Source organism: Antechinus flavipes, chromosome 2 (assembly GCF_016432865.1).
Source record: "Antechinus flavipes isolate AdamAnt ecotype Samford, QLD, Australia chromosome 2, AdamAnt_v2, whole genome shotgun sequence".
In the NCBI taxonomy this organism is placed as follows: domain Eukaryota; kingdom Metazoa; phylum Chordata; class Mammalia; order Dasyuromorphia; family Dasyuridae; genus Antechinus; species Antechinus flavipes.
Window position 1 is genome coordinate 237,004,924 of NC_067399.1, and position 12,992 is coordinate 237,017,915.

The 12,992-nt window shown below is 37.4% G+C and overlaps 1 protein-coding gene and 1 long non-coding RNA gene across 4 annotated transcripts in view; both read right to left on the reverse strand.

Moving 5' to 3' along the window:
- RIPOR3 (RIPOR family member 3) overlaps positions 1–4,011 on the reverse strand; it is a 108,418-nt gene extending 104,407 nt beyond the window's left edge. For 2 of the 3 annotated variants that reach the window (XM_051976587.1, XM_051976583.1), the window contains exon 1: positions 3,494–4,011. The gene's annotated coding sequence lies outside the window, so the exon portion shown is untranslated. The remainder of the gene's footprint in view (positions 1–3,493) is intronic. The other variant, XM_051976588.1, reaches the window with a different exon arrangement.
- Positions 1–12,992, reverse strand: part of LOC127548918 (uncharacterized) — a 444,700-nt gene that overhangs the window by 147,869 nt on the left and 283,839 nt on the right. The window lies entirely within an intron of this gene.

The window sequence follows — 12,992 nt, forward strand, 5'->3', positions numbered from 1 at the left end:
TTATGTGGGTTTTTTCCTTAAGATTTTTATCCTTGAGATAATCAACAAAATTCACAATTCTGTTGATGACATGTTGGTGTTGAGATCACTGTGCTAAAGCTGAACTAATTGGCAACAGAAATGGAATTTTTTTTTCTAGAAGTATAATTTTTTTCTTATCCCTGGGAATTACCCTTTGGATTAGGTATTCCAGACATGTTTATGTGTAGATGTGTATTATGGGCAATCTCACACAGGAGAAGCCAAAGAAAGCTTTGCATAGTCATGACAAGAATGAGAGTTCTTTCTAGAACATCCTCCCTATAGTATCAAAGTACATATGGTCCCATTCCCATTTTACCAAGACAACTGAATTTCAGAGTTTAAGGAGATTAGATTCCTTAAGGAAGCTTGACCCATAATAGGTTCTACCTACTACCTGTGTGACCGTAAAATGAAGGGATTGGATTAAATGGCCCTTAAGGGTCCCTTCCAACTTCAATCTGTGATTCTATGACTTTGCAAGCACTCACACAGACCTTATATGGTAAGAGAAAGATTTTCATTTAGAACTTCATTTTCCCCAGTTCCTACCTCAGTTCTTTCCAGTATAGTGCTGCTTCTTTAAAACTGTCCCCCCGCCCTTTTTTTGTATGAGAAAGGCTTCAGTTCAACACCTAAACTACTTCTAGTTTTTAGTGCTTTAAAGTATGCATTCTTCTTGTATAGTTGGTAAGCAGAAGCAAGACTCCACCCCTGAAACAGCTGCATCATGATGACAGGGGATATAGTTTCATGCTTTGGTTCCTTCCTGCTTCAGAATGTGTTAGGTATATGTATAATGTATATTTGGAATATGGCAGAATGGCTCTTAGTAATATACTCTTTCTTACAGACCAGAAGAAAATATTGGTCTAGTAATCAGGAAACCTAATGAATAGTTCTAGCTTAGCTATCAGAGTTGGATGGGAGTTCAAGGGTCATCTAATCCAACTTTACGTCTGTAGGACTATAATAAATGGTTATCCAGCCTCTAGTTTAAGATCTCCAATGATGGGGAACTTACTATACTTCAAAGCAATTTGGTCCATTTTTAGACAGCTCTAATTGCTAGGAAGTTGAGATTTTTTTAACACATTGAGCTAAAATTTACCTCTGTAAGTGTCCTATACTAATATATTGATTCTTATGGCAAGCTACACACACACAAGGGGGAAATACATGCACTTCCCTTGGGATACTTTATCTGCCTTTGGTCAAGTTCAGATACCATTACAGAGACTGTGCACAGCTCACAGCAGTTTCTATTGACATGACATTCAGGTTCAGAAGACACTCTGGAAACCTATCCATTTAATCACTACTTGAAGCCACTCTTACCACTTAGGGAACATCCATTAGGGACCTCCAACTGGACAGCACTTAGCACAGTGTACCACACATTGTGGGTGCTTCATAATTGTTAAAAGACTGATTTGATAGTTTGTGAATTCTTAGTCAATTCTCACACATGTTCTCATTTCTCAAGTAAATGTTGTGGCTTTGGGGGATTACAAATGTAGAATGGAGAGTGGGAAGGACCAAAAGGAAAGAGTGATGGGCAGACTATGTTGCTATGCTCAAGGTGACCCATCTAACCTCTAATACTGTCCCTTCATCCAGATGCATGGTCTTTACATTGGTCTTTCTGGAATCATTTTTCCATCATACAGGGAGAGAATTCACAGAATAATTAGCATTAAATTAGCCCACAGATTGGCTCAAATAAAGAACTTTATATCAGCACAGGGTTGAAGAAGTACCAGAAATTAAGAAAAAAAAATAGGGACTTTTAAACTTTTCAGTGGGCAGGACTGATGTTACATTTTCCGTACTTTGAAATTAGTACCCACTTGTCAATGTTCTTGAAATTATACTACTGCATTCCAATAATGCTCTTAGAAAAATTTCTCTTCCTCTAACAGCCCTATGATACTTTGAGAGTAATGCAGTGTTATAATTTACACTTTACAATAGGAGAAACAAAATCTAGGCTCAGAAGTTAAAATTACTTGCCTATAACTTTAATGCTAGTAAGTAGTGAAGTTGGAACTCAACCTAGATCTTCACTCCTTTCCCTTTTACCATAGTGCTGGATTCCAATTGATAGAATGCTGGAAAACAATATATACTATAGCTTCTTGATCATTCTGAGACCTGGGCTTTCAAACAACTTTGTTTACTAGTTCATAATGCCTCTCTGAAAGGTGTTTTGTTGATGATCTCTAATTCCTAAAGACCATATCAATTTGAACCTGACCGTCATAAGCAGAAAGGGACTTCTCCAAAAAATAAATAGGCCTTTGGGCTGCCACTTGGATAAGGCAGGAGAAGGGAAATAACTTATATCTGCACTGTGCCATGCCCACAGTAGGCACCCAATAAATATCAGTGGAAAGGATAAGAATAGGGTCAGGAAACTCTCCCAAGAGCTTTGGACAGAGACTCAGACTTACCCAATTATTGATTTAAGCTTTCTGAACTTTGGTTTCTCTCATCTATAGAACAAGAGCAAGAAACAAACTAGAAGTCTAAGATCCCCTCCAACTCTAAAATTCTAGGATCCCATTTCTTCTCCTCTTCTGTTTAACAGTTCCTATTCCTTACAGATAGTCATGGCCTTGCCTTAGAAGTTCATTGGAGATCATTAAATAGAGAAGTTACTTCAGAGATCTTTCCTTTCAGTCCAGTTTAAAGTGACAATGTAGTAAACCTAGGTCTCCTAACTCCTAGCCCAAGTTTCTCCCACTCTGCCATACTGCTCTTCAATGAAATGCCTTCTCAGAACCTCAGTTTCCTCCTCTGTAAAGTGAGAGAGCTGGATCATATGATCTCTTGGGTTCTTTTAGTTCTACTTCTATGTTCCTAAAATACTATTCTTCTTTCTTTGGAACTACCGACAACATATGCAGGGCTATGCAAGCAGTTTACCATTTAGGTTAATGCATGGTCTCCAGAAAGATCAAGATTCGGAAATCACCTTACACATTTTACAATTCTGCTTTGTCCACAGGATCATTGAGGAGCAAGATGATTCAAAACAGATTCTTGAATGTACTAAACTGAATTGGAACAAAATTCAGTAGAGGCATGTGCCACTCCTCTCACCCACCCTGCCTCCTCCCCTTTCCCCTTAAAAGCCTCCCCCAACTCAACAGCAAATTCCAACAGTCTCTACCCCTAATAGATACAGTCCCTTCCCCCTCCTATTGAAACATCCTCTGCAAAAGCAAAAGTCAGAAGAAGGTTCGTTTCTCTGTTTTCCGTTTAAGTGCTCACCCCTTAAGAGATAACGCTTACCTTCTCTCCTTTCGATGCTCCCTTGCCACCTATGGCCCTAACTAGGGCCTTTCACCATCAGAGAACAGAACGTGTTCTAGGTCTAATCCTGGTCCCATCTAGAGATCGCTCTATAATTATCTTCCCCCTCCTATGATATTAACATGCATTGATACATAAACAAAAACATATTCACCATTGAGCAAGTCTGGTCTTTCAGGAAAATGTCAATTTCTTTTTTCTTCTTATTTTCACCTTATTCTTGCAATTAGGTGTCAACTTTCATCTTTACAGGGCTCCTGGGGATTGGTGATGACGGTTAAAAAAAAAAAAAAAATGGTTTAAAAATCCCAAGTCCTTCTAGGGTGGGTTGTTGGGTCTTCTTGGTCACAGGGAAGCAAGGTCTCAGTGTTTCTCTCTCTCTCTCTCCCCCACGTCCGCCTGCACTCTACCACAAAGTCTTCTCTGGGATCTCGGAGAAGTTAGAGCACTGCAAGGGGCTGATAGCGGTAGCGAGCTGTCTTATCTGTGCGGGTGGCTGGGTGCAGTCAGCGCGAAGCTTGGGGTTCCAGGAAGCGGGGCTCGCTCTCCGTGGTGACTCTCTCTCCTCTCTGTCCTCTCGCTTCTATGTTCTCGTTCTCTCTCTCTGTCTCTCTCTCTCTCTCTGTTCTCCTTCTCCTCCTCCTCCTCCTCCTCTCTTCTCCTCTCCTCTCTCCTTTCTCCTCTCTCTCTCTCCTTTCTTCTCTCTCTCTCTCTCTCTCTCTCTCTCTCTCTCTCTCTCTCTCTCTCTCTCTCTCTCTGGATGCTGCTGCCTGCCTGCCCTGTCAATGTCCCGAGCAGCCTCTGCCAGGGAGAATTCCACGCTGCTCCCCGCCAGGCAGGCCCCCCCACTCCTCTCACTTCCCATCCTCCACCCCCCTTACCCTCACCTCCCACCCTCCACCCCTCATTCTGGCAAAAGGATTGGGAAAATTCAACTAATTTAAAGTACACGCAGAGTTTGTGGTCATGTCCTGAACCCTCCGCTATTAATCACAGAGCATCTGATTTCTGCTTTGCCTCAGAGGGGGGAACTTGTAACTTTCTGTTTACTCGATTCTGCACCGGGCTGCAAGTTAATCACAAACAGACTTATGCAGTCTTCCCCTCCTTATCCCTCTTTCCTTTCCTTAGCCCCACTCCAAATCCACTCTTCTCCCTCACTCATCCATCTCCTAAGCCTTCTTCTTTCTTTCGTAGTCTTATCATTTTCTTTGTCCATCCCCTTTTCCTTTCTCTCTCCCATGTCTTCTTCTTCCTTATATCTCTCAGCTTCCCTTACTCTTCTTCCTTTCTTTATCCTCTTTGTGCCCTTCTTTCTCCTTAAGACTTTCCTCAGTTCCCCAGTCTTATCCCCTTTCTACTTTTCCCTTACTCCTCTTTCTTCAACCTTAACTGTTTCTACTCCCATCTGAATCATATTTTTATACCTTTTCCTTCCCCGTTTCCCTTTTTTCTTCCAAATTTCAAGCCCCTTTGCACCTCTCACATGTCTTAGGGCCTCAATTTAAACTGGCTTATTCTTTTTTTTCTGCTTCCCCTCACCAAGTCCAAATATTTTGGGTTTTAATGTTGTTGCTTTTCCCATGCCCTTACCACATTGTTTGGGCAGTTACTGAAAATATAACCTGGTTCTCTGAATTGAGATCCAATTCATGCATTATTAGTCTTATGTCTCCTTTTGTTCCCTTGCCTGAACCTCCCTGTATCTCAGCTTTCTGATTCAGCTAAAAGATGGAGCCAGTGAGAAACAAAGCTCTCATTTACTTTTGAGAAGTTGGACCCTGTTGATTCAAGGGCCTTATGCTTCAAGAAATGAATTCCCCTCTCCATTAGGCCTCTGCATCTAAAGTCGCCTTCGAAATATGATCAGGTACAAGGTAACACATAGTAATAACTGACCACCCCACCCCACCCCCAGCCTTTTTTCCCCTAGAATACTGTATGCCCCATACAATGAAAGTCCCATTTCCTAGATAAAGCCTCTTTGAGCCAACTGGAGTAGCCCTATATATATAGTAAGTCAACTCAGAGATAAGCAGACATCCTATACATGAATAGCAAAACAGGAAAGTGCTACTGTAAACATGCAGTCTCTATTATTTCTTTCTCTTATATACACAAAAAATTTGGGATATACTTTGCTCTCTGAGTACCTGAACTAAATGTAACTCTTAGAGGCAGAGGTAGCATGATAGGGTAGAAAAAGACCAGGATTAATTAGCAGTTTGCAAATCTGGGTTCTAGCCCCAAGTCAGTCATTAGTTACTAATTGTTTGACCCTGGGTAAGTCACTTCCCCTCAATGAATCACAGTTTCCTATAAAATGAATGAGTTAAATTAATTCTGTGATCCTAGAAATTTTCAAGGGCACGGAAGTTGTTTTGTAGGTGGCTTATCAGAAACCTGCAGACATAAGAGAGAATATTCAATATTTGACTATGGAAAAGCAGAGGAAACCTGGAAAAATAGAAGTTAACAGATATGGTTTCAGGGAAAAACACTATTTAGACCATATTTCTAGTCCTAGTTCTACCCCTCAATTAGCTGGGTGACTTTGAGCAAGTCCTTTCTAATATAAAATAGAGTGTGATATCTTAGAATTAGAAATGATCTTAGAGGTCATCTAGTCCAACCATTCTATTTTAGAAATGAGAAAACAGATCACCTCAGAAAGGGAAGTGAACTACTTTCCCAGAACCACATGGCTATTATAGAGAAATCTAAGGCTCTTGACTTAACAAGAGTGGTTTTCTACTTTGTAGTTTACACTTTCCATCACAAATTGCTTTTTAGACATTTCCAACTAGATGCCTCATAGATATCTCAAACTGAACATGTGCAAAACACAAATCAGTCTCTTTCCCCCAAAACCTATTTCCTTCAAAATTTTACTATTACTGTCACAATTATCCTTCCCAGGTGTTCAAACTTGGCATATCCCTCAACTCCTCATTCTATTTCAGCAGCTGTCAAATGGTATCTTTTCTATTCTCATAGTAATGATAACAACAATAATAACAATATATTTATAAACAAGTTTAAATTTTGTAAAGTACTTTGCAGATATTATTTGATTTGATTCCCACAATATCCCTATGAAGCAGGTATTATTAACTCCATTTTACAGTTCAGGCAATTGAAGATGGCAAAGTTAAGTGACTGGCTCAGTGTCACACAGCCAGTAAATGTCTTGGGCAGGACATAAACTCAGGACTTCCTGACACTTCAAGTCTAACATCTTAGCCATTTCACTTTTTACAATATTCCCTCTTCCATCCACATTTCTACAACCCTAGTTCATGCCTTCACCACCTCTAACCTGGACTATTTCAGTAGGTTCTTAATTATTTTCCCTAGCTCAAATCTGTTCCTTAGTCAACCTTCCAAATAAATGCCAGTGACTCAGCCTGGTGAAATGGGCAGTGCTGAATCTGAAGTGAGGTAGACGAGTTCAGATCTTATTTCTGACACTTTGTGACCCTAGGCAAAATGCTCAACCTCTTTACACTGTACTACTTTTTGGCTTTCAGTTTCCATCACCTTTTGGACATTTCCTTCTGGAGATCCTGCAGGCAACCCAAATTCATCATGTCCAAATCAAAACTCATTCTCTACAGTCAATACTCAGTCCATTTCCAAACCTTTCTATTACTTGTCAAGGGCACTAATGCCCTCCCAGTTACTTGGATTCACAGCTTCATTGACATCTTTGACTTCTCACTTATACTCATCCCACATATCAAATCAGTTCTCAAATCTTGTCCTTTCTACCTTTATAACATCTCTCATATGTGGCCCCTTCTTTTCATCCACACTGCTACCCATGCTAGTTCACATCTTTATTACCTCTAACCTAAATTATTGAAATGACTCTTAAATTTTCTGGCTCAATTCTGTTTTCTCAATTTATTCGCCCTTGCATTACAACTAGCAGAGTCATTTCATCAGAGATTGCCTGATATAGCGGAATGATGAATTGAGTTCCTGAAAGAACTATATTTCACATGCGACCTCTGATACCTACTAGTGACATGACCCAAGTCAAGTTCACTTCAGTTTCCTCATACATAAAATAAGAAGGTTGAACTCAGTGACTTCTAAAGTTCCTCATAGGCATAAATGTATGATCCTGAAATAGTTTTGATCATGGCACTTCCATACTCAATAAACTTCAACGAGTCAGCATAGTAAATTGATAAAGCTTCCTGACTCTAGAAACCTTCTTACTATTCTTTATACACAGGATTTATTTTCTCGATTCCTCTCTGTGTCTTTTCACAGACCATACCTCAAGCTTAGTATTCATTCTCCCCTCACTTTTACCCTTGAAATATCTAGTTTCTTTTAAGAATTACCTTAAGTGCCACTTTTTACATTTTAAGTCTCCCTGACCCTCTTATCTACTAGAACTCCACCACTAAAACACCTTGTATATATTTTGTATATGCCTGTATATGTAGTTGTCCCTTCCAAGAGAATATATGCTTCTTGAAGACAGTAACTCTCATTTTTGTCTTTTTATTTCCAGTCTCTAACAAGAGTACATGACACACAGTGAATGCTTGGTGAATGAATCATTTATTAATTGATAAAATGAGACTGTTAGATGAGATGATCTCCAAGGTCTCTCCTATATTGACATTCTATATTTTTAGGTCTCTTTCAGATTTGGCATTTTATGACATTAACATGAAAAAAGTCATTAAATTTGATTTTTTTTCATAGATACCTTTAAGAGTCAATGAGCAGCAAATACTCTGTAGTGAAAAATAACAATAGATTTGTAAACAGAAGCAATATATACTTGACCTAAAGTCACTCAATCTTAGTCTTCTCGTTAAATAAATGTGTATACAATTTGCCCCATGCATTATTCTAAGGAAACTTCTTTGTAAGCCTTAAAATGATACAAAAATATGAATGATAGTTACTCTAGTTCCAAACCTTTACTTCATAAAAGAAGAAACAGATGAAACTCATTGAGGGTTGAAAATGAGAAACATTTACCTTTAATACAGATAGTGGGGAGACCAACCATAGTTGCATATAGCCTAGGTAAGTGGCCACCCCACCTTCTATCTCTTTGCTAATATCCTAGTTTCTTTATTCATTCTCATTCCAACTTCTTACATATCAAGAAGGCATGTTCTGATAATTCCCAGCTAATAAAAAACTGCAACATTCTTCCCATTAATTAAAAAGTTAACTCCAATATCGCTATTCATTTTATTAAATATTATTTATTTAATAATTTGGATAAATTTCTTTTCCATAAGCATTTGATCATCTCTTTCTCAAACCCCAAATTACATAAACATCAGTTAGTGGCTAAACTATTTATTAACATTGTAATAAAACAAGTAACAAAGAAGTAAACAATTATTTAAATATATCTCCTATGAGATTGTGTGATGCTCAACTCTGACAGATTTAGCTCTTCTCAGAAATATAGTGATTCAAGACAATTCCAATAGGCTTAGGATGGAAAATGTCATCCACATTTAGAGAGAGAACTATGGATACTGAATGCATTTCAATGCAAACTATTTTCACCCTTTTTTTGGTTCATTTTTTCTCTTTTATAATTTTCCCCTTTTGTTCTGATTTTTCTTTCACAACATGATTAATATGGAAATACATTTAAAATAATTGTACATGTATAACCTATATCAAATTGTTTACTGTCTTGGGAAGCAGGAAGGCAAGAGAAAGAGGGAGAAAAAGAAATAGGAACTCAAAATCTTACAAAAATGAATGTTGAAAACTATCTTTAGAGATAACTGGAAAAATAAAATATGTTAAATATTATATATATGTATGTATACGTGTGTGTGTGTGTACACACACACACACACACACATATATATATATATATATTTGCTAGGAGAAAAAAATCACAGCTAAAGTCACTTTTAGCGGGAATTTTAACTACTAATTTCTTGATTCTGGAAACAAAGTCCCACCTTCTGTTCTTTCAGTATACCAATTTAAGTCTTTTCTCAAGAAAATTCTATTCGTGTTTCTTTGAAAGATAAAAGATTAAGTTCAGTTTTCTTACTCTTTACTCTCAGTACTGAATTCAGTCTTTCTTCTGTCATTTCAAGTAACAGTTTCTTCAAAATATCAATTAAAGTGCTAGTCACTTAAAATTTTAATGCTTCTTGAAGATACAGTAACAGTTATTATTTCTGGGGAGAGTCTTTTGAAGCTGCTATTACATAAGCATTATTACATACTCTTATGACTATATCTGAATATGCAGTATTTATAGTTTCTGCAAAAGAATCTTGGCAACATTTCTATTCACAAATTACATTTTTGTTTATTATGAATATGGGTTTCAATTTGCCTTTTCTCTACCTTGAAGATAATGGCACGGTCATTTTCAGTCTTTTAAAGCATATAGAAGATTTAAAGTTGGTGGTGAGGGAAAAAAATTAGTTTATAATGCAAACAAGATTAGAAGGGAAGCAACAAACTGGGAAAACATCTCCACAGTTAAAGGTTCTGATAAAGGCCTCATTTCCAAAATATATAGAGAATTGACTCAAATTTATAAGAAATCAAGCCATTCTCCAATTGATAAATGGTCAAAGGATATGAACAGACAATTTTCAGATGATGAAATTGAAACTATTACCTCTCATATGAAAGAGTGTTCCAAATCACTACTGATCAGAGAAATGCAAATTAAGACAACTCTGAGATACCACTACACACCTGTCAGATTGGCTAAAATGACAGGAAAAAATAATGATGAATGTTGGAGGGGATGCGGGAAAACTGGGACACTGATGCATTGTTGGTGGAGTTGTGAACGAATCTAACCATTCTGGAGAACAATCTGGAATTGTGCCCAAAAAGTTATCAAATTGTGCATACCCTTTGATCCAGTAGTATTACTTCTGGGCTTATATCCCAAAGAAATACTAAAGAAGGGAAAGGGACCTGTATGTGCCAAAATGTTTGTGGCAGCTCTGTTTGTAGTGGCTAGAAACTGGAAATTGAATGGATGCCCATCAATTGGAGAATGGCTAGGTAAATGGTGGTATATGAATGTTATGGAATATTATTGTTCTATAAGAAATGACCAGCAGGATGAATACAGAGAGGTCTGGAGAGACTTACATGAACTGATGCTAAGTGAAATGAGCAGAACCAGGAGATCATTATATACTTCAACAAGGATACTGTATGAGGATGTGTATTCTGATGGAAGTGGATATCTTTGACAAAGAGACCTAACTCCATTTCAATTGATAAATGATGGACAGAAGCAGCTACACCCAAAGAAAGAACACTGGGAAATGAATGTAAACTATTTGCATTTTTGTTTTTCTTCCCGGGTTATTTTTACCTTCTGAATCAAATTCTTCCTGTGCAACAAGAGAACTGTTCGGTTCTGCAAACATATATGTATCTAGGATATACTGCAACATATTAAACATATATAGGACTGCTTGCCATCTAAGGGAGAGGGTGGAGTGAGGAAGAGGAAAAATCGGAACAGAAGCGAGTGCAAGGGATAATGTTGTAAAAAAATTACCCTGGCATGGATTCAATAAAAAGTTATATTTAAAAAAAAGAAAGAAAGAAAAAAATTAGTTTAGTCAGACTTTCCTCATTATGGCTTTACAGTTGGATGGGTCCTTCAAAGTCATTTTACATATTGAGGAAATTTAGGCCCAGAATGAAAACAGTGCCTTATTCAAGATCACATAGATAATGAGTGGAAGTGTTTGGATTCCAACCCAGTTCCTCTCATTCTAGAGCCTACAATCTTTCAACTATATCACATGCTACAAAGAATATGTATTGCCTTAGGTGATCTTTCATTTTGTTACCTACTATTTCATGGATTGTACTTCTATTAGTTCATATATTCTATTTTGTAGCTCTTCCTCTCAAGTTCTTCCTACTCAAGAAACTTGTTGAATGAACATTGACAGGATTATTATCTTGAGCAAATGATAACTTCCAGTATCCACAAACCAATAAGGAAGAGCAGCCAAACACATAATAATGAAATGTCTGAGGCAAAATTCAAACAGCTATTCTAAATTTAAATCCAACATTCTATCTGCTATATCACCTAAGCTATGCCTACTAGCCAGTTGTGACCTTGGACAAATCAATAAACAATTCAAAACATTGGTTCCTATTTCATCTTAACTTTGATAGATGGATAATAGACAGACAGATAATCATATCTGGTCTTTTATTTCCCCAAGGAATCACTGGCTCTTCCTCCATCTCCTCAACTGTCAATCTTATTAGCTTTCCACCAGTGACAAGAAAAACCAGATTCCTGAATTCTGTCCAAAGACAACTATTTAAATGTTTGGTTTTCTCTTTTGCTTCACTCCTCTGTCCCCCAATCAACAAAATTACATGTTGGCAATTTGTGACAAACCTCAAACTTATCATTATGATATCTGCTTGGTCCAAATGGGAAAGCCTTAATAATGGCAAGTCTCCAAATGTCTCCCTCCTACTTCCCAAGATTTAGCCAATCTCATAAATCTTGGCTGAGTAGATAAATGAGTCTGTCCTGAAATTTTTAGTATTATCAGTTGGGGGAATTAGTAAAGGGCAAGTGCTGACCTAGAAGAAACTCTCAGATACTCACATGGCTCCCACAAGGGTCAACCAGAGCAACATTGTTTTAGAACAAATTCCACACATACAAGCTTAAACAAACATGTGTGTATATTAGCATGTCACAGGGTCTCCCTTCAGACCTGACAACATCAATTTGATTACTGCCATTTCTTTTCAAACATATTTCTGAATGAGACCTTTGCATTTTCATTCTGACTGGCCATGGAGGAATTCTGTTTGGTTTCCTTGATAAGATGAGCCTTAGAGTCTTAAATCTACAATTTGCCTTGGGTCTCTCTTTCCATGTTGGCAAATACCTAGTAACTCATTCAAATGTCCATTGCCCAAATTAAACACTGATGTTGGGAACACTAATGGGGCATTCTCTTCAAAGCTATTTCTTCAGCACCACAGTTTACATTTCACTGAAAACAATGAACATACGTATACAATTTATTTTTGTTGGCTGATTTTGATGAAATCTACTTTGGGGGGGGGTAAAAAAAGGGAAAGACAAACAACCTCGCATATGTTTAGACTTATGATTTATATTGAAAACAACAAATACCAAATAATAGACCCTGGTTTCAGATCTGGAGTAGCAGATTTCTGCATAAAGATACTTAGCATAAAACTAATCTGTTCCTTTTCAGAGAAACACAAGTAGAAAGTATATTTATTCACGTTCAGAGTTACAGAATGCTTTATAGCTACAAAGTTGATAGAGTAGTGAACTTAAAGTCAGAAAAACCTGAGTTTGACTCTTTTGATGACATTTAAGCTCATGAAGCCTCAATATTCACTTCTGTAAGATGGGGATAATAATAGTACCTACCTCACTTGATTTGAGAGCCAAAAGATAAGAAAAGTACTTTCCAAACATTATAGTAATATGTAAATGGGAGTTATTATTATTTTAAGTACATGAAAGCAATAGGAAGTGTCATGGTATAGCAAAATGAGTGCTGAATACCGTATCAGAAGTCTCATGTTTAAAGATTTAGACATAAAGGGGAAATGCTATAAGTAAATTAGGAGAACAAGGAATAGTC